General features: G+C 37.9%; 3 pseudogenes; 2 read left to right on the forward strand and 1 right to left on the reverse strand.

Moving 5' to 3' along the window:
• Window positions 1-14,762: 14,762 nt before the first annotated feature.
• Window positions 14,763-16,731, forward strand: LOC120163703 (annotated as a pseudogene).
• A 1,800-nt stretch (window positions 16,732-18,531) lies between these two features.
• Window positions 18,532-21,691, forward strand: LOC120163687 (annotated as a pseudogene).
• Window positions 21,692-22,611: 920 nt separating this feature from the next.
• Window positions 22,612-25,378, reverse strand: LOC120163721 (annotated as a pseudogene).
• Window positions 25,379-27,502: the final 2,124 nt, after the last annotated feature.

Consider the following 27,502-nt stretch of genomic DNA (forward strand, 5'->3'; position numbering starts at 1 on the left):
AGCCAAAACCGCTAGGAAAACTTGCATGGTCGCTAACAATTTGTTCTGTCATAAATTGCTTTAGTCGTATAGGAAAATCCCACGTTCGACAGTCTTAATATATGATATTAAGGAAACACACAATCAATTTTATTATTAATTTTTAATAAAATTGATAAAAATTACTAAAAATATTATTATTTCTACTGCAACTGCACTTGCTTCATGTATCTCAGAGCAGACCGCAACATTGCCCTATCTTGCTTGTCAGGAGTGCAACCAGACAAAATAAACTCTTCAACGACAGACGGGACCTGATGAATCTAAACCACACAAGAGACAAGACATCATAAAGTGTTCAATGAAGAAGGTGACACAAAACCATAAAACCCACGTAAACATTCAACGGCCAAGATTCGAATTTGAGGAAACCCAAAGCTAATATAAGAATTCATTCAAGATTCAAAAATACCCACTACTGTAGGTGGTGGGGTGTTTAGAAAAATAGAAATTAGAAAGGTTTTTTAGGTAAAGTATACATAAACTCAGTGTTCAAGAATCTATTTGTTATTTTAATAATAGTTTAGAGATAAAATTAAATATTAATTTTTTTATTAACGTTATCACATCATCAATTTAACGGGATAATAATATAATGATCATTAATAATATTAATGACTAATTTATTATTTTTAAAACTTCAATAGATAAAATTAAAACTTACTCAAACATTAATGACCTTCTATATAGTTTACCCCTATAAGAACATACATCTCTTTTGATTGTAAGAGAATAAAGAGAAAATAACCTCAGTTACCAAAAATCCCATATAATATACGATTTTAACCAACTTTTTCCGGATTTGCCAAAATGACCAACAAAATCGCAATGCGATCGCTAATTCGCAACGCGATCTCCATTATCGCAAATTCGCGTTGCATTTTCGCAATGCGATAGTTGAAAATCGCGTTGCGATGGTCTACAGTATCGTTGCGATTTTCCCAATTCGCAATGCGAATAAGTAAATCGCAACGCGAATTGGGAAAATCGCAATGCGAATAAGTAAATCGCAACGCGAATTGGGAAAATCGCAATGTGATACTGACTATCGCAATGCGATAATAAAAAATCGCAACGAGATACTTACTTTCGCAACGCGATACTGTCTTTCGCAACGCGATAATACATAATCGCAATGCGATTTTCAAAGCGCCATTAGTATCCTGGCCAAGTATTTTATTTTTAAATTCCAAACATGAATATTAATATATTGGAACACTGAACTGTCCACAGTATATCCCGTAATCGCAACTCATAACCTAAAACCTAAAATCACAACTCAGTCCCATCTCCATCTCTCACTCTCTCATCCATCTCCGAAGAAATCCGTCCCCATCTCCGGTGAAATCCGTCTATCTAAATCTCTCAGAGCCACCCTCACAATCAGAAATGGAAAATCAACCAAATCAACCAACGAGGGTTAGTTTTTTTAATTATTTTCTTTTTGAAATTTTTGCATTATTATTAGGTTTTTCATATTGAAATTGATGATAAGTTTACTGGTAATTTCAATAATAGATTAACCATTTCACTTAGATTGCTTATTAAATCAACCAAGAATCGCAACGCGAAATGCAAATCGCAACGCGATTTTAGTTTCGCGTTGCGATTCTCTCGTTGCGATAGTCATTTTCGTATTGCGATTTTCATTTTCAGAAACTATTCTTCTTCTGCAAATTGAAACTTGAATGAATTGCATTACTTCAACCAAAAAACAAAGACAAATACGAAATTCACAGTGTTGCATATTTAAGTTTGAAGAATAAACTACTACTTTTTATGTTTATTATTGTTTTTGGTATATCTTCACAGTGTAGTTTTTGGTATATCTAATTTAGTATGTTTATTGTTTTTGTAGAACTTTTATTCGGCTCAATTGACCTTGAGAAATAAAGTCAGCCTGGCCAAAACAATTGCGTCGAAGCTTTCACCTGCACAAAGAAAAATGTTTGAGGATACATGCTTCGGGCCATGGCTGAAAGTACAACATCCCGGTGGAGATGCGATGTTGACACACCTGTTTCTTCAAACCATGACTAGAGATCTACCAGAGACTATACAACGTCGTGATGAAGAGATATGGTTTGATTTTCCACCGGCGTATACGTGTTTTGGGCGGGAGGAGTTTTGCTTAATCACCGGTCTACGCTTCGGACACGATGATGTAGGTCGGTACACTAGACACATTACCCGCCCATCATGGCTATCCCGGGTTTTTCCTGAGCTGGAGAGGCCGAGTCTACACGTAGAAGACCTGACAAGATTTTTGAATAATAAAGATGGTTTTACTCGGATGGATGACGTCGACGTTGTCCGAGTATGCCTTCTAATTCTTTTGCATCCGCTTTTTAGGCAGAGAGGCCAGACAACCTATTCCAAATGATCTAATCAAATTGGTAGAAGACCTAAATGCGTGGAACCTGTTTCCGTGGGGCTCGTATTTATGGAAAGCTACATGGAATAAGTTATCGTCTGCCTTGGATGATCGAAAAAGTTTGCATGGCGATGATTCCAAATACACTTTGACAGGCTTTATTTGGGCCTTTAAGGTAAGAATTTTTATATAATGTTTCCAAAATTATAAGTAATTATTTAACAATTACTAATGTTTGTTATTATATTGTTTGTAGATTTGGATATTTGAGGCCTTTCCCGCCATGAAGACATATGCAATAAAAACTTCAAATAATATTCCCAGGGCTATTTCCTGGAAGAGGAAACGAACCTTGCAATGGGAAGATTTACTACGGTATACGACAATAAATAATGTAAGTTAACATAAATACTACCATATGTTTATAAACAAGTTATTACTAGTACACATTTAACTTTGTTTGAGCTTTTATATTGTTAGGAGGCCAACACTCCTCTACAGAGGCTGACACCCACGGAAGCTGAGCTTGCCACTGATTGGTGGCAAGCTAGTAAGCGTTTTTTTGATGGAACGGTTGATGAGCAGCCTCCACTTCGGGAGCCATCACCTCGCCCAGAGCTATCACCTCACCCAGAGCCATCATCTGATCGACCCGGCTATACACCTCCACAACGACAGCCATCACCTATTCTGTCACATCATCGAGCCTCTTCTCTACCATCACCGCAAGATAGGCGACCGGAAAAGATTCCACGACGTTTATCTCCCTGTTCTCCACCTCAACGGGATGAGTTAGGGGAGTTACGTGATGAGGTCAATGCCTTGCGTGAGGAGGTCGGTACTTTACGCAAAGACGATGGTGCATGGCGTGTTGAGGTGTCTACATTACACGGTGAGGTAGCCGCTCTACGTGAGATGGTAGCATCGTTGCAGAATGAGGTTCATACTCTACGCAACGAGGTAAGTTTAAGATTTTTCATACTCGTAATTCATTCGGTTGCTGCCAATCTGTTTTTGTTAGTATTTGTTTTTGGTTTTGTTTTTGTCTTTTGGTTGAAGTAATGCAATCCATTCAAGTTTCAATTTGCAGAAGAAGAATAGTTTACTTTCGCAACACGAAAATGACTATCGCAACGCGGAAATGGCTATCGCAATGCGAAATGAAAATCGCAACGACAAAATCGCAACGCGAAATGAAATCGCAACGACAAAATCGCAACGCGAAATGAAAATCGCAATGCGATTTGTGTTTCGCGTTGCGATTTTGTCGTTGCGATTTCATTTCGCGTTGCGATTTTGTCGTTGTGATTTTCATTTCGCATTGCGATAGCCATTTCCGCGTTGCGATAGTCATTTCGCGTTGCGATTTTAAGTTTCGTGTTGCGAAAGTAAACTATTCTTCTTCTGGAATGTTTATATATGTTGTCCTTTTAAATGTTTATATAAGTGCTTACTTCTGGAATGTTATCTGAGCATTTTTGAACTATGATAGAATAATGATTTGGGTGAATACAATGCTAGTTTGAAACATATTTGTCTTTGTTTAATATCATGTCTGTTTATTTACTGATTTATGTATTAATTTTTTTTAGCGGCCCATAAGGTGGATGCTTTACGTCGGGTTTTCCTTGCACGACGGAGTTCACGCATCAGACGGCGTGGACGTGCTATTACGTCTCCGTTCACCCCAATGGTGCGAAGACTCCGCAAGAAGAAGCCCGACTCACCGGTCATCCCTCAAGAGTCCCCTCCAATCGTTCAAGAGGCCCCTATTCTCCCTCAAGATTCCCCCCCCCCCACCGTTCAAGAGGCCACTGTCATCGTTGAAGAGGTCCCTCCCACCATTCCAAGCCCGATTCACATGGGGTAATATATCGAAGTATTGAGAAACCCCCACCGGTTCCGGACATGATGGATGAGAGTTGGCTCTCATATGAGTTACCGGCTAGTACCCTTCCGGTATCTGAAGTGGAGAGGAGACAATTACCGGAAACAATTGTGGATAATACCCTTTGGGCTAAGACCGCAGTTGATTTTTATCTACATGAGCGGAGCCAAGGGTGTTACACTGACATCAGCAAACTCAACGATGAAATGTTTTTGTTGCTTGATCGGTCTTGGTGGGGTGTGCTATTAGGGGTTGAAGACAGTGGCTATTTGGATGGGGAGGTAAGACTATATTTGTCTTATATATGATTTTGATTAATTTGTTTAAAAATTAAAGTAATTCACTAATATATGTATTTTTTTGTAAAACAGCATATCGATGCGTGGGTGTCACGTCTACTAATAATAAGGAAGCTTAGGAAAAATAAAAAAAACTCGCTATATACAATAATGCCAACGGCTTTTCACGCAGTTCACTTGAAGAATCAACGAGATGAATCATTTTTGTTGGGCAATGGACAAGCTAAACTTTATCCTGCATGGTGGGAGGTCGATACGGTTAGTGTTTATTTTTTAAATTTTTTAAAGGTGTTCATAAATAAGTGCGCAAATAAATGAATTATTACTTATGATCGTAGGTGTTTATCCCTGTTTTGGAACGTCGTCACTGGCTTCTCGTCTAACTTCAGCTCCCATCCCTGAAGATAATAGTGTATGACAGCATGATCAATTACATATCACTGTCTGATTTGAGAGATATTTTCAAGGGATGGAGCTCTCATTTGGCTAAATTCTTGGATGGGATTAAGTATTGGAGTCATTCTGGACACAAGAAGCCAAAGAAGTTCAATGTCACAGTTGTCAGAGACGAGACCGCGCCACAGCAATCGCCGGGAGCCAGAGGGGATTGTGGTCCTCTCGTATGCCTTTGCTTGGCGCGTTTGACGACGGGAAGCACAGAGTTTTTACCTCCCACCGATAGAGATAGAGCTGCAGTAGGCTTGTGGTTTCGGCATTATATGGCTAGAGCAATATATTCGAGACGTTGCCTACCTGCATCCGCATTATGAAAGTGTCCATTGTTAATTGGTAAGTCAAATGCAAGTTTTGTTAACATATATACTCCTTTTGGTTTGAAAATGTTTGGTTAAGTACCTAGAATTCAATAATAATTGTTAAAAGTTTATGCATGTTAATCCTCGTTGCCTTTTTCATTTCGCATTGCGATTCTATCGTTGCGATTTGCATTTCGCATTGCGATGGTCAAATGATTGCCTTTCGCAACGCGATTCTGACTTTCGCAAACGAGATAATACAGAATCGCAATGCGAGTTTCAAAGTTCGCAACAGGTTTTAGTTTCGCAAGCCAAATTTTGAGTGTATATATATACGCAGCAGCAACAACTCATAACCTAAATCCCTAAATCGCAACTCATTTCATCTCCATCTATCACTCTCTCCGGTGACATTCGTTCCAATATCCAACGACATCATTCCCCATCCGGCAACAGGTCTTAGTTTCGCATCTCGTTTGTTTAGTTACAACCATGAAATCATCTAATGTTGATCATGTTTGGATAGATTTGTGTTTTGGAGGGTCATGGGAGAATGTTCATGGTGTTTTACAATATATGCCTTTACCCATGAATCTTCAACTAAAACTGTCATTAAAGAAGTTAACTTATGAAACCCTAATGTTACGTGTTTCAAAGAAATTGAATTTAGAGCCCCTAAGTGGATTTAGGCTATCTTATCAGAGAAATGGTAAAGTTTATTTGTTAACCGACAATGAAGATGTTGAACGATTCATTGCTTACATTAATGTTTCAAGTGATGATGTTACATTGTATGTTGTTGAACCTAGAAGTAGTATTGTTGGGTCAGTAGAGGGTAGTAATCAACTAAGTGGGTCAAAAAACCCACAGCCTTTCTCTAATCCAAATCCAAATCAACTTTCTGCACCAAATTTCGGTTTTCGTATTGACCAATTAGACGATGATGAGCCAAGAGAAAAAATTGTGAGTACTAGTCAGTATTCAAAATTTGATCTTGGTCAATACCCGGACTTTGATATTGGTCAATACACGGATTTTGATGATGTTTCAGAAGAAGAAACAGACCCTGCGTGTAATGATTTTGATATTGGTCAATACCCGAATTTTGATGATGAAACACCCGTTGCCGAGGAAGATGTTGTTGATGATAATGAGGAGGAAGTTACGACTGTGAATGAACATGTTGAACATCCATTCTGTAATTCATATAATCCTGAAGAAGAAAAGAAGAAGAAAAAGTCCTCGAAGAAAAGAAAATGCCACGGGAGTATAACTGGAATATGCCAGAATTACTTCAGTTACCGGAAGAAGAGTTGGCAAAGAAAGCAGTTGATTGTTACACAAAAGTTATTCGTATCAAGAAAGATGATTGTTTTGATACAAAGGAAGACTTGAAGATAGCTTTGTATACGAAATGTGTGGAAGATGGCTATCAACTAAAAGTTAACAAATCAAGCAAAGATTGTTTCGAAACAAGGTGTACGATTGACAAAAACTGTACATGGCGTATGATTGCAAAGAGGATAAAAGATTGCGCAATCTTTCAAGTTAGGACTTTTATTGATAAACATACATGTTCAAGAACCCAAGTTTTTCCTCACCATAGACAGGCAAACAAAAGTGTTGGGTGGTTTTCTGGCTGAGTTAATGTTTTTGAATGGCAGGGTATATCGGGGACATGAAATTATGACTGACATGAATGCTCGGTTCAAGATTAGTATATCATATTCTCAAGCTTGGAGAGCAAAATTATGCCTTGGAATTGTTGAGGGGGTCGCCAGAAGCATCGTTTGCCCAACTGCCGGCTTATTGTCACAATTTAAAGCTGAAAAATCCTGGGTTGGTACTCATATCAAAACAGATAGAGATGGACGCTTTGAGTTGCTGTTTATCGCCATTGGTGTGCGGTTAGTAAATCAATATAATTCTGTTGACTCATTTCTGTTAGTTACATGCATTTAAAATTTAAATGATTATATTTCTTGTGTATATTATTTTGTAGATTCGTTCGTTTATTATTGCATGCGCCCAGTTATTAGTTGACGGAGCACATTTGAAAGGTCGATACCTTGGAGTAAACTTATTAGCAGTAGCCATGGATGCTAACAATGGGATATTGCCAATAGCTTACGGGGTTGGCAAATCTGAAACCTCTGATTCATGGACATGGTTTATGGGGCATCTTAGGGATTGCATAGGTCCTATTAGCAATCTGACAATCATATCCGATAGGGCAAACTCAATTGACAACGCTGTTAGAAGGTGTTTCCCAGATGCTTTTCATGGACTTTGTGGTGTTCATTTGTATAGAAATCTAAAATCAAGGTCTGCTGGTATAATAAAGCACAAATGGACATACTGGAAGGCTATAAAGGCTTATCGGGAAGTGGATTTCAATAAGCATATAAACTGTTTAAGACGTGTTTTGCCTCAGTGTGCTCAAACACTAGAAGATGTCGGGTTTGAAAGATGGTCAAGAGTACATCAACTTGGAGCAAGATATGGTTTCATGACGTCTAATAGTGCAGAATCAATTAACACTCTAAGTCGTCATTCCCGGAAATTACCCATTACTATGTTAATGAGTTTTTTCGAGCCTCTATTCAAGTGTACTACAAGAAAAGAAACTTATTATTTCTTTGAATTCGTAACTTATCATATATTTTACTAAGTATTATTTATTTAAATTTACAGGAACATTGGAACATCGTGTTACACCATGGACTGAAAAAAGATAACGAAACGTGTTGTGAAGTCAACGTCATGGAGAGTTGAACCATGTTCAAACACTTTGTTTGAAGTACTGGATAATAACTTAAATGGGCTTGTCGATCTAAATGCAAGGACGTGTAGTTGTATGAAATGGCAAACATCTGGTTATCCATGTGGCCATGTTATAAAAGTTGCTCTTCATCTAAACCAAGATGATTCAGGCACATACGCTATGGATTGCTACACTACAGAAGTGTATCGACAGACTTATGCCGAGATTGTCTACCCTATTTCACATCCTTCTGAGTGGGACATACCAGATGACTTACAAACAGTTTTGCCACCAGCCATGGACAGAAGGCTACCTGGCCGACCAAAAAGTCACGATCGTATACCGTCTAAGGGTGAAGAGAAGAAGAGATCGACATGTAGTCGGTGCAAGGAAAGTGGTCATACAAGGTTGACATGTGGATCACCAGTGCCATCACAATCATCTTTTCCTCTACCAAAATATGGATCATCATCAAAATCCAAAGCTCATATGGTGTCAAGAAAAAGGCAATCAAAATCGCAATCATCTTTAAAATCCCAATCACAACTGGCTTCACCTTTTGGGACTGTTAACTTAGTGATTTTTAAATGCAAACGTTGTATTATGTAGATTTTATGTGTGAACTTTTAACATTTTCAGTTAGGCATGTATTAGTAACTTGAGTTTGAAAATTGCTATGATCTGTTCCAGTTGTTATCACTTAATAGGCAATCATCTTAATGTCCATCGCAACGCGGAAATTACTATCGCAATGCGAAATGAAAATCGCAACGAGAGAATCGTAATGCGAAATGAAAATCGCAACGCTAATTTGCAATGCGAAATGAAAATCGCAACGAGGGAATCGCAATGCGAAATGAAAATCGCAACGCGAATTTAATTTCGCGTTGCGATTTTCATTTTCGCGTTGCGATTCTCTCGTTGCGATTTTCATTTCGCATTGCGATAGTACTTTTTGCCCTCAACATAATGCAGATTGAAATCAACAAAATCAACCATTACATTTCAATCAATTAAACAAGCACAAATAAGAATTATGTTAACATCAATTAAACAAATCAACTTTTACAAATCACCTTTTACAAATCACCTTTTACAAATCAATTAAACAATCAAAAAAAAATAATTATTAGAGAAAATAACACTTCTACTATTGAATCAACTTTTGCAGCCATACATCATTTTCACGCAGCTCACTTCTGAGATTAACCTGCATAAACCAACATTTGCTCAAACAACACTTTCTACACATCTAAAACCTACAAACAACAAATTATTGAATTCTAGGTACTTAACCAAACATTTTCAAACCACAAGCCTATAAACATACCAATTATTTATGGACATTTTTATAACGCGGATGCAGGTAGGCAGCGTCTCGTATATATCGATCTAGCCATATAATGTCGAAACCACAAGCCTACTGCAACTCTATCTATATCGGTGGGAGGTAGATACTTTATACTTCCTGTGATCAACGGTCCAACGCCAAGCATACGAGAGGACCACAATCCCCTCTGGGTCCTTTCGTTTGTTGTGGTGCGGTCTCGTCTCTGCTAACTGTAATATTGAGCTTCTTTGGCTTCTTGTTTCCAGAACGAGTCCAATAATTTATCGCATCCAAGTATTTAGCCAAATAAGAGCTCCATCCCTTAATAATATCTCTTAAATCAGCCAATGATATGTAATTTATCATGTTGTCATATACTATTACCTTAAGGGATGGGATCTGAAGCTCGACGAGAAGCCAATGGTTACGTTCCAAAACAGGGATAAACACCTGCAATCATAAGTAATAATTCATTCATTTGCGCACTTATTTATGAATACCTTTAAACTCAATCTAAAATAAACACTAACCTTATCGACCTCCCACCATGCAGGATAAAGTTTAGCTTGTCCATTGCCCAACGCAAATGATTCATCTCGTTGATTCTTCAAGTGAACTGCGTTAAAAGCCGTCGGCATTATTGTATACCGTGTATTTCTTTTATTTTCCTTAAGTTTCCTAATTATTAGTAGACGTGACACCCACGCATGATATGTTGTTTTACAAAAAAAATACATATATAGTGAATTACATTAATTTTTAAACAAATTAATCAAATGAAAATATAAGAAAATATAAGGCATACCCCTCCATCGAAATAGCCATTGTCTTTGACCCCTAATAATACGCCCCACCAAGACCGATCAAGCAACAAATAGATATCATCATTGAGCTTGCATCTGTCAGTGAAACACCCCTGGCTTCGCTCATGTAGATAAAAATCAACTGCGTCTTAGCCCAAAGGGTGTTATCCAGAATTGTGTCCGGTAGTTGTTTCCTCTCCTCTTCAGATACCGGTATGGTACTGGCCGGTAACTCATACGAGAGCCAACTTGAATCCATCATGTTCGGCACGTCAGAGGGTTTCTCAAGATCCTACATATGACGCCATGTGAATCGGGCTCTTGAATGGTGGGAGGGACCTCTTCAACGATGACAGTGGCCTCTTGAACGGTGGGAGGGGACTCTCGAGGAATGATAGGGGCCTCTTCAACGATAGGAGTGGACTCTTGAGGGATGATAGGCGAGTCGGCTTCTTCTTGCGGTGTCTTCGCACTATTGGGGTATACGGAGACTTAATAGCACGTGCACGCCGTCTGATGCGTGAACTCTGTCGTGCAAGAAAACCCGACGTAAAGCATCCACCTTATCGGTCCGCTAAATAAAAATACAAATATCAGTAAATAACAGACATGATATTTAAACAGTGAAAACAAAGATAAATATATTTCAAACTTTCAACCAAAAGACAAAACAAAGACAAATACTAACTTCACAGTGTTAAAGTAAAAGTTTAGCAGTTTTGGCAGCAACCGAATAAATTTACTAAGCAATCTAAGTGAAATGGTTAATTTAAGTGAAATTACGAGTAAATTTATCAAGTTAAATATGGAAATCTTAAACTTACCTCGTTGCGTAGAGTATGAACCTCATTCTGCAACGATACTACCATCTCACGTAGAGCGGCAACCTCACCACGTAAAGTAGACACCTCCACACGCCATGCACCATCGTTATCGCGTAGAGTACCGATCTCCTCACGCAAGGCATTGACCTCATCACGTAACTCCCTTGACTCATCCCGTGGAGGTGGAGAACAGGGAGATAGAAGTCGTGGCATCTTTGTCGGTCGCCTATCATGAGGTGATGGTGGAGAAGAGACTCGATGATGTGACGGATAGGTGATGGCTCTCGTTGTAGAGGTGTATAGTCGGGTCGATCAGGTGATGGCTCTGGGTGAGGTGATGGCTCTCGAAGTGGAGGAAGTGAGGCTGCTCATCATTCGTGCCATCAAAAAAATGCTGACTAGCTTGCCACCAATCAGTGGCAAGCTCAGCCTCGTGGGTGTCAGTCTCATTAATGGAGTGTTGGCCTCCTAAAATATAAAAACTAAAACAAAGTTAAACGTCTACTATTAATAACTTGTTTATATAGATAGTATTTGTGTTAACTTAGATTATTTATTGTAGCATATGGTATTAAGTCTTCCCAATCCAACATACGTTTCCTCTTCCAGGAAATAGCCCTAGGAATATCATCTGAGGATTTTAATGCATATGTCGCATGCTGGGGAAAGCCTCGAATATCCAAATCTACAAACAATATAATAACAAACATTAGTAATTGTTAAATAATTAATTATAATTTTGAAAACATTATATAGAAATTCTTACCTTAAAGGCCCAAACAAAGCCTGACAAAGTGTATTTCGACCCATCGCCCCGCAAACTTTTACGGTCATCAAAGGCAGATGACAACTTAGTCCAGGTAGCTTTCCATATATACGAACCCCACGGAAACAGATTCCATGCATTTAGGTCCTCTACCATAATATTAGCTCCTGAGGAATAGGTTGTCTGGCCTCTCTGCCTAGAAAGCCGGCATACAAAAGTAGTAGAAGGCCTACTCGGACAACATCGACGTCATTCATCCGAGTAAAACCATCTTTCTTATTAAACAATTTCTTCATGTCGTGACGTGTAAGTTCGGCTTCTCTATTGACTCATCAGGAAAAACCCTGGATAACCATGATGGGCGGGTGATATGACGAGTGTACGGGCCTACATCATCGTGTCCGAATCGTAGACCAGTGATTAAGCAGAACTCCTTCCGCCCACAAGTATACGCCGGTGGAAAATGAAACCATATCTCTTCCTCACCACGTTGTATACTGTCAGGTAGATCGCTAGTCATGGTCTGAAGCCACAAATGGGTCAAACTAGCATCTCCACCCGGATGCTGTACTCTCAGCCATGGCCCGAAGCAGGTTTCTTCAAACAATTTTCTTTGTGCAGGTGAAAGCTTCGAAGCAATTGTAGTGGCTAGGCTAACTTTATTCCTTAATGTCAATGAAGCCGAAAAAAATTTCTACAAAAAAAATAAACATACCAAGTTAGATATACCAAAAATTACACTGTCAAGATATACCAAAAACAAAACAATAAACATAAATAGTAGTTTATTCTTGAAACTAAAATTTGCAACACTGTTTTGTCTTTTGGTTGAAATGAAAATCGCAACGAGATAATGAGAATCGCAACGCGGAAATGACTATCGCAACGAGAGAATCGCAACGCGAAATGACTATCGCGACCAGACAATCGCAACGCGAAATAAAAATCGCAACGCGAAATGAAAATCGCAATGCGATTTTTATTTCGCGTTGCGATTTTTATTTCGCGTTGCGATAGTTATTTCCGCGTTGCGATTTTCATTCTCGAAACTATTCTTCTTCTGCATTACTTCAACCAAAAGACAAAGCAAAGACAAATACTAACTTCACAGGCTAAACAGTTTAGCAGTATTGGCAGCAATCGAATGAATTTAATAAGAAATCTAAGTGAAATGGTTAATCTATTATTGAAATTACCAGTAAACTTATCATCAATTCAATATGAAAACCTAAAATAATGCAAAAATTTCAAAATAAAAATAAAAAAACTAACCCTCGGAGGTTGATTTTCCATTTCTGAATGATTGTGAGGGATTTTTGACTGTGAATAGTTGTGAGGGATTTCGCCGGCGATGGGGATGGATTTCGCCGTAGAGAGTGAGAGATGGAGATGGGACTGAGTGTTGTGTTTTTGGGTTTGAGGTTATGAGTTGCGATTACTGTGGACGGTTCATTTTCCGATTTATTAAGAAAAAATACGTGTTTGGAATTTGAAAAAAAAATACGCGTTAATACGAATGGCGCTATGTAAATCGCGTTGCGAAAGTCAGTATCGCGTTGCGAAAGTAAGTATCTCGTTGCGATTTTTTTTTATCGCATTGCGATAGTCAGTATCGCATTGCGATTTTCCCAATTCGCGTTGCGATTTACTTATTCGCATTGCGATTTTCCCAATTCGCGTTGCGATTTTCCCAATTCGCGTTGCGATTTACTTATTCGCATTGCGAATTGGGAAAATTGCAACGATACTGTAGACCATCGCAATGCGATTTTCAACTATCGCATTGCGAAAATGCAACGCGAATTTGCGATAATGGAGATCGCGTTGCGAATTAGCGATCGCATTGCGATTTTGTTGGTCATTTTGACAAATCTGGAAAAAGTTGGTTAAAATCGTATATTATATGAGATTTTTGGTCACTGAGGTTATTTTCTCGAGAATAAATCGTTAGCCGACATGACACTGTTTTTTTTATTAAAAAAAAAGACATGACACTTTCATTATTAGGCAATGAGATGTGACAAATTTTTTTTTAAAAACAATTTAAAATACAATTAAAAGTTAAAATGTTGAAAGCATCCTGTCAATTTATTTAAATTAAGGGTAAATTACAAAGTTTGTCATTTTTGTTTCATTTTTATAAATGTCTGGTCACTCGATTTAAAAAAACTTAATTCGTAATCACTTTCGTTTTGTTTTAATCAATATATGATCACTTTCAATTCGTTTTAATTAAGATGTAATCACTTACCTAAACAACCGTTAAAAATTTAACGATTTGATGACGTGACACGTTAATAAAATGATTTAATTTTTATTTTAACCTTTACACTTTAGATAAAATTTCCTATTATTAAAAATATAAATGAATAAATCCCTATTTAGACTTTCAAATTTTGATTTATTTTGATTTTGTTCTCTCTATTTTTCATTATTAGTTATATATTTTGTCCCCCAAACTAAAATATTGTTCATGGAGACTTCTTTCTAGTGTTTGAATTTCTCATATCATAATTTTGATGCTAAAAACAAGCTATTCATCGGTGTGGATCTGAGTTTTCAATTGAAATAAGTGATTGGGAGCAAAGTTTTGGCTCTCTCCACTGTTTATTTTTATGATCGATTATGACGTTTGTACTGAAATTTGGAAGTTTTCTGATTTAATGTTTAATATTTGAAAGTAATGTGTCGGATGGTAGAAAATATCCACTTTCGTTTGTATTATTGAAAATAAAATTTTCTGATCTTAAAATAAGGCATACTAAAAAATCATGAAATTTATCAGAAAATATCCACTTTCGTTTGTATTATTTAAAAGAAAATTTTCTGATCTTAAAATAATACATACTAAAAAAATCATGAAATTTATTAGAAAATATCCACTTTCGTTTGTTTGTGAGGTGGGGAAATGTATCTTTTATATCTGGTCATCATGTCTCTTGTTAACTGCAACTAGAGGCAGTAACAAGCAAGAAGATGGAAAATGGTTCACGTCAGTGGCGTTTCCAAGGGAACAAAAGGCTGAGCCTGACATCGGCGATCAGCCTACGAGGAATTGTCGAGATGTTAATGGGAAATCTCAGCACTGATGATCCAAGACCCACCATTCCCCTTGGCAACGGCGATCCGTCACAATTTCCATGCTTTAAGACTCCCACGACAGCCGAAGAGGCCATAGTCGATGCCCTTCACTCGGCCAAGTATAATGGCTATGCACCTACTTCTGGAGTTCCCTCTGCCAGACGGTACAAATATAAAACAAATTACTCTGTCATTCAAAAATGTTCTGTATGAATTAATGCTTGCTAGATTCAACAGGGCTATTGCAAATTATCTTAATCGTGACTTACCATACAAGTTATCTGCGGATGATGTTCATCTTACAAGTGGATGCTTACAAGCAATTGAAGTTGCATTAGCAGCCATTACTCAACCTGGCGCCAACATTCTGCTCCCAAGACCAGCCTTCACATTCTATGAATCTCGTGCTGCATATGAAAATCTCCAAGTCCGTCAATTCGATCTTCTTCCGATAAGGGTTGGGAGGTTGATATCGATGCCGTCGAAGCTCTAGCGGATGAGAACACGGTGGCGATGGTTGTTATAAACCCTGGCAATCCTTGTGGAAGTGTCTACAGCTATGACCATCTGGAACTGGTAAATTAAATGGTATTATTATTATTTAGAATGGCAGCAGAAATTGTTGATTGTTTGAAATAGGTTGCAGAGACAGCAAGAAAGCTTGGAATTCTGGTAATTGCTGATGAAGTTTATAGTCATATTACGTTTGGAAGCACTCCCTTTGTGCCAATGGGAGTATTTGGATCAATTGTGCCGGTTCTGTCTCTGGGGTCCATATCAAAGAGATGGGTTGTTCCTGGTTGGCGACTTGGTTGGCTTGCAACTACTGATCCTAATGGCATTCTTCAAAAATCTGGGGTTAGCCTTCATTCTTTCTCTGGCATATGACAATTGGAAAGACAGAAATCATAAGATACTAATCCATGGCATTAATGTTGGTGTTCCATTACTGTCAGATAGTGGAATCAATTACAGGCTGCTGCAACATAACCTCTGATCCTGCAACTTTCATTCAGGTTCGTTATGCAAAATGCTTTTTGTTGTCTGTTTCATTAATGTTGTTCGTCTTCTTGGTTATAAATGATTGTGTTTGGTGCATTAGGGAGCAGTTCCACAAATCCTGGAGAATACAAAGGATGAATTCTTTTCGAAACTGATGGGGACATTAAAAGAGGCTGCCCAGAAATGCTTCGATGGAATTAAGGAAGTACCTTGTTTGACTTGCCCGAGCAAACCAGAAGGATCGATGTTCGTACTGGTGAGGCCATCGATCTTCGGAACATAAGAGGATATGTATTGGTAGCTAATCTGCATATTGTGGCAGGTGAAGCTGAATGCCTCGGTACTGGAAGACATCAGTGATGACCTGGAGTTCTGCATGAAGCTGGCTAAAGAGGAGAAAGTGGTTATTATCCCTGCCGGTAAGAGATGATAGATTTACATGCATCTGGTGCATAAAACAAAACATTGTTTTAAAAGTGATGGATTTGGACATTACAGGGACGGCTTTTGGAATGAAGAATTGGCTTCGTATAACATTTGCTTGTGAAATCTGGGCCGTTGAGGAAGGGATCAGAAGGATAAAAGCCTTTTACCAAAGGCATGCAAAGAAGCAATGAGATGAATATTTGGTGTTGGGATGGCAGATGAAACAACGTCGTGTTGGTTTTGTCTATTAGATGCTTTCTTCAAATCATTCCACTACTTGGGTTTCTTCTAATATTACTAAATAATGTGAAATCATACGATCTATGATATATTCAGAGACCAGGGAGATGGACAATTGAACTTCATGATTTTCTTTCTTACCTTTTCGAGATTAGTGTTGCTCAGAAGCATAAAAATACCTGGAAAAATATATGTTCTCACGGGATTAAGGCTGAAACTAACAAACCCTGCGCCATTAGGCATAAAAAAATATGAGTTGTGTGCTTAAATCAGCCTTCAACTTGGATGAACAATGCCTAAAACGCACTTGACTTAAAAGGGTATGACAACTTGGGTGGACGAACACATAATAAGAGAATGTTTAAGATGAGTTGATAAAACAAGATTTGAGCCGAATGCTCATATCTTTTAATTTTCACATTAAATCTATCGTGACAATGGAGGTGTGGAGAATCTTTGTTTACAGTGTTCTTACAATCGGTGGTGTCCTAATTTCACATAAACTTCATTTACTCCATCGACTAAGATTGAAAAGACTATCTACAAGACAGTCTTAATACAACTTGAAGTTTAGCTTTTATTCTTCAGTCCGTACTAGGGTTCTATTTCCTTGGTGAACTGAGTCTCTTGGGAGAAAATATCACCAGTCATCCCTTGTTTTTAATTCAATTCGAGTCATATTCAACTCATTTTGAATTGATTTGAAGATCAAAAGATCAACTGAACTAAAAGTCGATAGATCTGACCCAAAAAATAACTAATTCAATATTGATTCGATTAAAAAATCGATTGATTTGATATTGACTCAACCAAAAATTGGTCAATATTGACCAATTTGTCTCAACTCAAAAATTATCAATTCGATATTAACCAATATGATATTGACTCGATCAAAAAACTGATTAACTCGATTCAAAAAATGATTGATCTAATATTGACTCGACTAGAAAATTAAACAATTTGATATTGACCCAACTAAAAGTTGATCAATCTGATTTGACCCGGCTCAAAAAATGATCGATTTAATATTAAATCGATTCAATATTCGACTTGTGCCAACTTATCATAAACCTAAATAAAATCAATGTGACCCATATTAAACTTGAAACAAATAAAATATAAACTCAAAATAATCTAACCCAAAATTCAAACGACTTGATTGCAACTTCTATATTAAATCATTAAAAATATCTTGTTAAAAAAATTTACTCCCTCTTTCCTATAATATAATATGTATCTTATATTGACTATTTACATAATTTTAAGAGATATATTTAATTAAAAATGATAAAATTATCCCTAAAAATAATTAATATAATTGACAGATTTAATTTAACAAGAATAAAAATACCGACACTTATAAATTAGGTAAAATATATAAGTATTATTGTTTATTGATTTTTTAATAAAATTTTCGAATAAAATAAGTTTAAAAATAAAAGGAGAAGGCACGAAGAAAATATTTAATGTACGGAAGCGTGAGGAGTATACTGTACCTTTGTCTATAGGCTATATGAGAGGGAAAATAGAGTGGAAGGAGAGGGGGGCGATGGTACAAAAATAAGAGATGAAACACTTAACTATCCGCAAACAATGCCGCTCTCCCATAATCTAACTCCGATCTCCACGGTGACAATTTGAAGTTTGTATTTTTATCAAATAGTTTTACCCAAAATAACACAATCTACGGGGGGGGGAAATGTGTAATTGAGGTGGAAAATCCTTTTCTTCTCAACTCGGATGCATATTCTCATCTTCGGTGCTCCTTAGCCTCCTCTTCGCATAAACAAAACCAAAATAAAGGGGTGGGGGGGGAATCAGCAGCTTTATTAACAGGCAAGGGTTAGGGTTTTCATTTTCAATCTCATATCTTCCCAAATCCAAAAATAAAAGGGAGTATAATTTACATAAAACAACTAGTACCAACGTACGTGCATATATTCAATCTTGCGGTGCAACAGCTCGTGGAGATTGGATATGTGGGCGCAAAAAAGTAATGGTAATGGCGAAAGGAGGGAATCAAGAAACACAAACCCGGCGTTGTTGGCGGTGGCCATACACAAGGACAAAAAGAACAGCCACCATGCCCTCAAATGGGCAATTGATAATCTCTTGCAGAAAGGCCAAACCGTCGTTCTCCTACATGTAAAAGCCAACCCAACTCCAATCCACCTCGTATGTCTTTCTTCTTCTTATTCTTTAATTGATCATTCCATGTTCACCAACAAGTTTAACACTATGGTTACATGTTCACCAACAAGTTTGGTTTTGTGGTACGTCCAGGGTCGAACCAATTGCCTGAAAGCTGTGGTGATTTACCGTATGTATGTAAAGATCCCGATCCTCAAACCAGGGAACTTTTCCTTCCCTTCCGTTGCTTCTGTACTCGTAAGGATGTAAGCTGGTTCCGACATTAAGTAGGTTTAATTTCTTATTATGTTTTTGCATTATGATTTCCAATGTTGTTAACTTTAGATACAATGCAAAGATGTTGTTCTGGAGGAGAATGACGTAGCTAAAGCGCTGATTGAATATGCCACTCATGCTGTGATCGAGGTTTTGATCATCGGTGCCTCCACAAGAGCAAGTTTTCTTAGGTATGCTATTTGTCTCTGTTTAGATCTTTAAACGGATAAGCGATCGAATTTGCATGGAAGTTCATGCTCTTAATTTTAACTTGTTTCAGTCGATTTAAAGCACGGATATCACAGGAACCATATCGAAAAATGCACCAGACTTTTGTAATGTTTATGTGATATCCAAAAACAAAATTTCATCCATGCGATCGGCTTCTCATCCTGCTCCACCCGTCTCCCCATTGCGTAGTCAAATTCTTAACCAATCGAAACCGACTCCTCCTCCTTCTCCTCCTCCCGAGCCGCAAATCGTGCCGGCTGCAGCTAATGCCTTCAGAGGTCTGATTCATTATTGGCTTCAAGCTTTCATTAACCATTACTCAATCTTTGAGTTTAATTAGATTCTGTCCGTTTCAACAGGTGAGAAGTGGCGAGCGGAACCGCTGCGTCAATCTACCGATTCCAAAGATTGTATCAGGTATACTTTGTTGGTTTTCCTCCACATGTATCTTAATAAAATAGATCTATGTAGCTGGAGCTAATGATTATGTTGTTAGCAATATTTGGATGAATGCAGGTCACCTTTTGGCAGGAAAGGCATAAACAAACTATTTCCTGCACTCCCTAGTCCTACGCCGGATTCAGATATATCCTTCGTGAGCTCTGGTAGACCGAGCACCGTTGGTACCCTTCCCGAATCATTTGATTACCAAGATTCAAGCCGCACCAGCACTGGTCCAAGACTGTCCAACCTTTCAGATTATGAAAGTTATCTTAGGTTTGAGTCGCTGCCGTGTGGATCGAACTCAATGGATCTGAGCTCTCCACTTGATTTCCCATCAGCTTCGCCGGACAGACATTCAAACTTCTCTGGATCAACGGTAAGTAAGAAAGATATAAGATGTACTTGTCAAAACAATGACATGGATTTGTTCTTTACATTTTTGGTGAAACCTGCAGGATGATGTGGAAGCTGAAATGAGGAGGCTAAAACTGGAGCTCAAGCAAACAATGGAAATGTATAGTACTGCCTGCAAAGAAGCACTCACAGCAAAACAAAAGGTTGGAGTGTTAACTAACATATGCTTCAATTATTCGCTTTGACTAGAGTTAGAATTTTGTGCATATATAATTACATGACAACAGGCAAAAGAACTCCAGCTTTGGAAAATGGAAGAGGAACGGAGATTGGAAGAGGCACGACTTGCCAAGGAAGCTGCATTAGTAATAGCAGAACAGGAGAAAGCTAAGTCGAGAGCGGCATTGGAAGCGGCTGAAGCGGCTAGGAGAATTGCGGAACTTGAATCACAAAAAAGAGTGAACGCAGAAATGAAAGTTGTCAAGGAACAAGCAGAAAGAAGAAGGCACTTGACGCACTAGCAAGTACAGATTTCAGGTACAGGAAGTACACAATAGAGGAAGTCGAAGCTGCCACCGAGTTCTTCTCGGAGGCTCTCAAGATAGGCGAAGGCGGTTATGGTCCCGTGTTTAAAGGTCATCTAGACCATACTCTCGTTGCAATTAAGGTTTTACGCCCGGACGCGGCTCAAGGAAGGTCTCAATTTCAGAGAGAGGTATATTTTTTGTACTTATGTATGCATGTTATCACAAGAGCATTGGTTTTAACAATTGAACTTACAGGTAGAGGTTTTAAGCTGCATACGACATCCCAATGGTCCTCTTATTGGGAGCGTGCCCGGGTATGGATGCCTAGTGTACGAGTTCATGGCCTACGGGAGCTTAGAGGACCGCCTCTTCAGGAGAGGAAACACTCCAACCCTCTCTTGGCAGCTCAGGTTCAGAATTGCAGCAGAAATCGGAACAGCCTTGCTGTTCCTCCACCAAACTAAACCCGAACCAATCGTCCACCGTGACCTGAAACCAGCCAATATCTTAATTGACCGCAACTTTGTGAGCAAGATCAGTGATGTTGGGTTGGCTAGGCTAGTACCTCCGTCCGTCGCCGACAGCGTAACACAGTATTGGATGACCGCCACTGCAGGAACTTTCTGCTACATAGATCCCGATACCAGCAAACAGGCATGCTGGGAGTAAAGTCTGATGTATACTCCTTTGGGATCATGCTTCTACAAATAATATCAGCAAAACCACCAATGGGATTGGCTCACCATATGCAAAGGGCTATTGAGGAGGGGACCTTTGATCAAATGCTGGATCCAACTATCCATGATTGGCCGGTTCAAGATGCCTTGAGCTTCGCAAAGATTGCACTTAGCTGTGCAGAGCTAAGGAGGAAAGATAGGCCCGATCTCGGCAAAGTGGTGTTGCCGGAACTCAACCGATTGAGATCTTGTTGAAGAAGCTATGCTCTCAACTATGAAAGATGGTAGTCCAGGAGACTCCCCTAGCTATAGCCAAGCTTCCCTACGACTAGTAAGTTGATCAAATTACAATGTTTCGTCATTTTATTTTACTAACCATATCACTTGTTTTGTTTTTTGTGCGTCAGGAGGAATCAAGTTTTCCTAATTTTTCAAACTCCGATGAGGACTCAAGAAGTTAGAACCCATAGGTCTTTCCATGTGAAATTGGTTATAATTAATTATTCATATTTCGTCCCTATGCATACAACTCTTGATGAGTTGTGCTTTGCTTTTTCTATCGTCCCAAGCATCATACGTAGTAATAATGTCAACACAGTTTTTTCCGTCGTGTGACCATCAATTCAAAAATGGTGGCATTGAGGTTAGACATCTGCGTACAGTTGTTGGCGTTCTTACCGAGCCATTGTCGCAGACTTCATTTGAAATCTTCCCAAATTACCTTAAAGTTGTTGGGGCTTAAATTGAATTGCAATTTCCATTTTCTCTTCATTCGAGTCATTTTCTCTACTTCACTCGTGCCAAAAGTTGCTACCTCAGAGTTCTAATTTATCTACAAGACTCGAATAAAAATCTCTTAACCAAGTCCTCTACATATAATAAGACGTCGCTATTAAGGTCTAAGTAAGACGAGATAACTCGAGTTACGAATTCAACTCGATCAAAATTCGGTCAACTCAGTTGTGAGTTATACATCCTAGTTGCTATCTTCCATGCAACCCAGTCTATCATAACAAATACTACGCATTTATCAGCACAATTGAACAGGATTAGGTGAAAATCCAACCCAAAACAAATGGAGAAAACGATCGAATCGAGAACCTGCTTAAACAATCTTAAAGGGTAACAGATAGGGCAGGCAACATATATATCTTGCCACAAAAGGAAACCACTTCACTGAATGACCCATCCCAGCCACCAAGGCACTAACCCTACAACTTCAGTAGCCCCACCAAGTACATTTTGTCACCCCAAATCCAGAAACCAGCAGTCTCAATGCTACTTACCTTCTCCTACCTGGAAATGTAGAGTAAAAATATAAAAAGACTAAAATATTAACATACACCAACATACTTGAAATTTACTGCTCTTGTTTTCCTTATCATTTATATCCTCTTTTTTATTTTCATTTATCATTTCTTCTCCACTCTTCTATTCTGGATCAGTCAATTGTCACGGGTTGAGTCATGCAACATCTGAAGCGGGCCTTACGAACAGTTGTCATTATCTCGGTTTCGGCATTCTCGAGCATCTTTACAATTTCAGTGAAGGGAGGACGGAATTCTGGGTTAGTGTCCCAGCATCGGGTCATGATCTCACTCAGAACTGGGAGACAATCATTTGGAATAACTGGCCTAACACCCTTGTTCACCACAGCAAATGCTGCTTGCACGGCAGTCATGTTCTGGAAAGGAAGCAAGCCAGTGATGAGCTCCCACAGCACAATTCCAAAACTATACACATCTACCTTTTGTGTGTAGGGCCTGTGTTGTATCATCTCTCTGCATCAAAGACAAACACAGAATCACCAACAGTATAACTAAAAAAATCAATAAAATACTCAACGAATGGACAATTTGGATACCAAGTCAACTGGTTACATAATGAATAAAGTTTCATATGAAGGATAATTCGGTCAAAACTAATGATGAATAATGGAAAAACCAAAGCACCATCAAACACTAAGACATAGTCGAGGTTATTAAGGCAGACCCTGCACCTTCGCTCTGAACCACAAAACAATCTTAGATCAGGAAGGCACCTCTGATCAACTGCATGCCTGGTGAGCCTGGGCATACTTTTTTACGAGGCAATATGCACCGAAAAATACATTCTCACTCAACTGAAGCTCTTTAATTGTTTTTAATTTTCAGTTCTTTAATTTTCTTCATCAACTATAATTATAACAGTAAAAGAGGGACAGTATCAAACTGTCTACTTTGTTCAAGAGCTGAACAACAATAAGGAAATCATGCATATGTTAGACCACCCTTTAGAGTTTATTAACAGAATTATATATCTTAAGCTTATTATACACACACACAGAGGCACACGGAAAGAGAACATATAAAACTACACATATATACTGTGCCCTACTTCACTCAGGCAAGCACTTATTTTGCATTTCAAGCCTCGAGCAATATCAGGGGTCTAGAACCTAGAGTTCACCCCACATCCTTGACAACTAGGCATAGTTATAATTGATATATATAAGAAGCTAACCAGTGTTCAACACTCCATTTGAACCATGAGGGATGTTCTACTAAGAAAGTGCAAGTAACAGGACAAGTTTGGCCCAAAAATGAGTTTCCAATGCTCTCCATTTTGAACAGGAAAAGAAATTTTCATAAAACAATGCAAGTACCCTAGCAAGTTATGTTCAAAAATCAAACTATATATTAATTACAATTTAAGCAGCAACCTGCAAGACATCAAGATAACATAAGTTCACACCTACTTTAGAGAGAGGCCTCAAAATCCAATCTTCTGCGGTGATAAATGTACATTCCCTAGTTATCTACTCAAACTTTCTTCTGGATAAGCAACAAATATTAAGATCTTGAATAATCTAAACATTGCATTCCAGCCAAATATATTGAACTCAGAAAAGTCTAAATCAAACACGGTCATGAAGTCAGTGCCTTCAAATTATCAAACAGAAGAATCAACCTTTAGAAGGAAGCTGCTAGTTCATATTCAGAATTCAGAAAAATGTAAGAGGTGCTTTATATTTGGTCGGCATTTTCTAAAAGGAATCAAAGAAAATACAATTTAAAGCTCAGAAGATAGCTTACACGGAAGGACTTATTCCTTGGCATAATTGAAACAGAATAATACAAAAGATAATCTACAGATGAACAGTAATGCACAATCTTATGGTTTTATCATAAAAAATCCAGAGAGTTCGTGCCAACTAGCAAGATCATCCAACAAAGATGAAAAGAGACGCCAAATAAAAAGAGGGTAAATGTTACATTGTAAAAGGGAAGAAACTGTAACATGCAAGGATTTGAAGACTTACGGAGCCATCCAACGATATGTCCCTGTCTCCGGCGTCATGCCCTCAGTCTGCACCTCAATACGTGCGACACCAAAATCTGCAATCTTTATTGATTTATTAGAAGCTATTAGATGGTTATCTGACTTCAAGTCCTATGAATAAACCCAAGCCCATGGACATAGGCCATTCCTCTTGCTACATCTAATGCCTGTTTAACTGCCAATTTCAATGGCACAGCACGATTCTGTCTTCTTGTTAGAAACTGCCGAACTGAGCCCCCCTTTGCATACTCTGTCACAATGCACCAAACCATAGGCCTACGACATGCCCGATAATCGCACAATATTTGGATGCTTCAGGGTTGCAAGCATCATAAGTTCCTGCTGAAACTGCTGCTCCATAACTTGTGCCTTCTCTGGACTATTCTCTGGCCTTTCCAATATCTTAATTGCAACATTATCACCAGTATATGTACCTCGGTACAACTTCCCAAAAGCTCCTTGAGCAAAGCTGTACCCATATTGAGTTTCTTAATCATAGTCCACTCATCATAGTTTTGCATGGCCAACTTTACCCGGATGGAACACACTCTCCCCCACAGAGTAATTGTGGCGGTTCACAGGCTTTAGACCAGGGTGGCTTAAAATGTGGTTAGAGAATCATTAGAGCCCACACTACTATTTTCAACTGACATGGAAACAGACCCTCCGGTGCTACTAGTCTGTATACTGTCAATGGACATGTTGTGCCCTCGCCGAGTTTTTTGGTAAAACCCTTGAGTAAAATCATAGTAATTGTTGTCATTGTTGTTGGTTCCTCCTATAATTCCAGTAAATTTCGGCCCCTCAACCATTTCCCAATCATGATGGAACCCCAAAAGCTAAAAACAGGACAAGCAGCTCCACTACACCAAGTTTTGATGTTCATTTCATGCTGCAATCTCATCAGAAAATGCCCCAAAAGCAACATAAATGAAGGGTCAAGAACTACGACCTGACAATAAGTGCTAAAGATTATGGGCGAGCATTGCTTGGTAGGACACAGTGCTAAATTTTTCTGAGTAAATCAATTCAAGAGATAGAAATTAAAACGTCCAAATGAAGTGTACATGGAGAGTATAATTGGGAAAGAAGTCCGGAAAGCATCAGATATTCAGGCCTTTTCTTTTCTTTTCTCGGTTAGTTACTTTCCTTGGTATTTTAACTGATTTATGAAAGGAGGTACAAGCTAACTTTGTTCCAGTTCTGCAATGATTGCTCATATGTTTAGTTTTAAAAGAATCATACGAAGAATAAACCGAACCTTTATTTGGCCAACCCTAGAAATTCAATTATTCGGGATCCCAATTGCTTAGTCAGAATCGGAGCCGCAAGCCAAATTATCTGTTCAAACAATCAAACCCTAAAAACCCTACTTAAAGCTAAAGATTGAAATGCAGAAGCTCAAAGCACTCAATTTTACATTAAAAAAAGCGAAGCAGAACAAATACAAATTTTCAACCACCAAATAGAATAGAAATCAAAAATCTGAGTTTTTTTTTTCATATCCTTTCAAATTCCCCATCCTTCCAAAAAAATATTTCATTTTCTAAAACATAAAGTATCAAAAGAAAAATATATCCATCATAAAACAACCAGTTGAGGCATAGATCGAAAACGCGCTGAAAGCGGCAAAAGTTTTAGCAAGGAAAGTGACAAGAACATTCAAAGGGCGAAAACACATTAGAAGCATACCTGAAATATAAGATAAGACCAAATTTGAATAAATAATTGGAGATGCTTAATCTGATAAATTCACGAAATGCCTCTTGGAAGAAGACACGAAGAATAGTGAGCATAAAGATAGGGCAATGAAAAGGTAAAGAGAAGGGCAAAAACAATAAGAAGAGAGCAGAACAAATAGACAAAGATAGAAAGAAGAAGAAAGGAGCAGCAGCAGTCTACGCTTCTCTTTTTCTTTCAGAGGCTCTTTTTTCATTCACACCCAGTACCGACCACTCGCCATTATTCTCGCCACATTTCCATTCACCTCTATTTCCCGTCAAATTTGTTTGCTTTCAATAAATATGATTTTTTATAGATTCATATACGAATAACGATAAAAGTATTACTCCATATTATAAATATTTCATAGATGTTAGAATGTGTAAAATATATAAATAACGAATCCTATTATTTGATTGGTTAAATAAATTATTTTATTTTTAGAGATCACGAGTTCGAATATTCGTGTTATAACAGGATGATTAAGCGTTATTGTTAAATAGTTGAGAATAACTAGAATAATACTATTTATAATCACATTAGCTTAATAAAAAATCAAATATAAACAATTTAGAGTAAGTTTTAATCAAATATAAATAATTTAGAATAAGTTTTAATTCTTCTCTCCTTGTGCGCTCATCTTTTTTTATTAGTAATGATATCAATTTTAATGTTGAATATTAACCGCTTGTATTCTTTATTGTTTCTTTCTTTTCTTTATATTGCACCTCTATTTCTTTATTTTTTTTATTTTTAATATCTGTCTATATGACACGTTTTCATCTATTTATGAAACATTTTATCTTCTTCCTTTTGACATGTTTTTCGTGGTTTGGTCGTTTTTTTCATTTATCTTTCTAAGGGTTGATTTACATCGTCATGATTGATCAAAATGACATTTATTTGATATCTATTGATCTTCCCTGCTTTGGACCTTCAGATTGGATGTGGATACCCGATTTGCGTTTGTGGATACTTTTCACGTCGCTCGAGTCTATTTATGTTTGTCGGTGATCTTTTAATAGCTTGATCTCCTTTTTTATATGTTTACCGATACAATCAAGTCTATTATGATCTGTCTTTGTTTAGTTTCTTGGTTAAATTTTTATCTTTCCTTATAGTCCTTATGTGATCTTAAGTTGCTAATTTTTTTTCAATAATTAGGAAATTTTTCTAATCAGTGCTTAATTTACTATTATGATTATAAATCTTTATTGTAATTTGAGATA

Source organism: Hibiscus syriacus, unplaced genomic scaffold, assembly GCF_006381635.1.
Source record: "Hibiscus syriacus cultivar Baekdansim isolate YM2019G1 unplaced genomic scaffold, ASM638163v2 tig00111493_pilon, whole genome shotgun sequence".
Lineage (NCBI taxonomy): Eukaryota > Viridiplantae > Streptophyta > Magnoliopsida > Malvales > Malvaceae > Hibiscus > Hibiscus syriacus.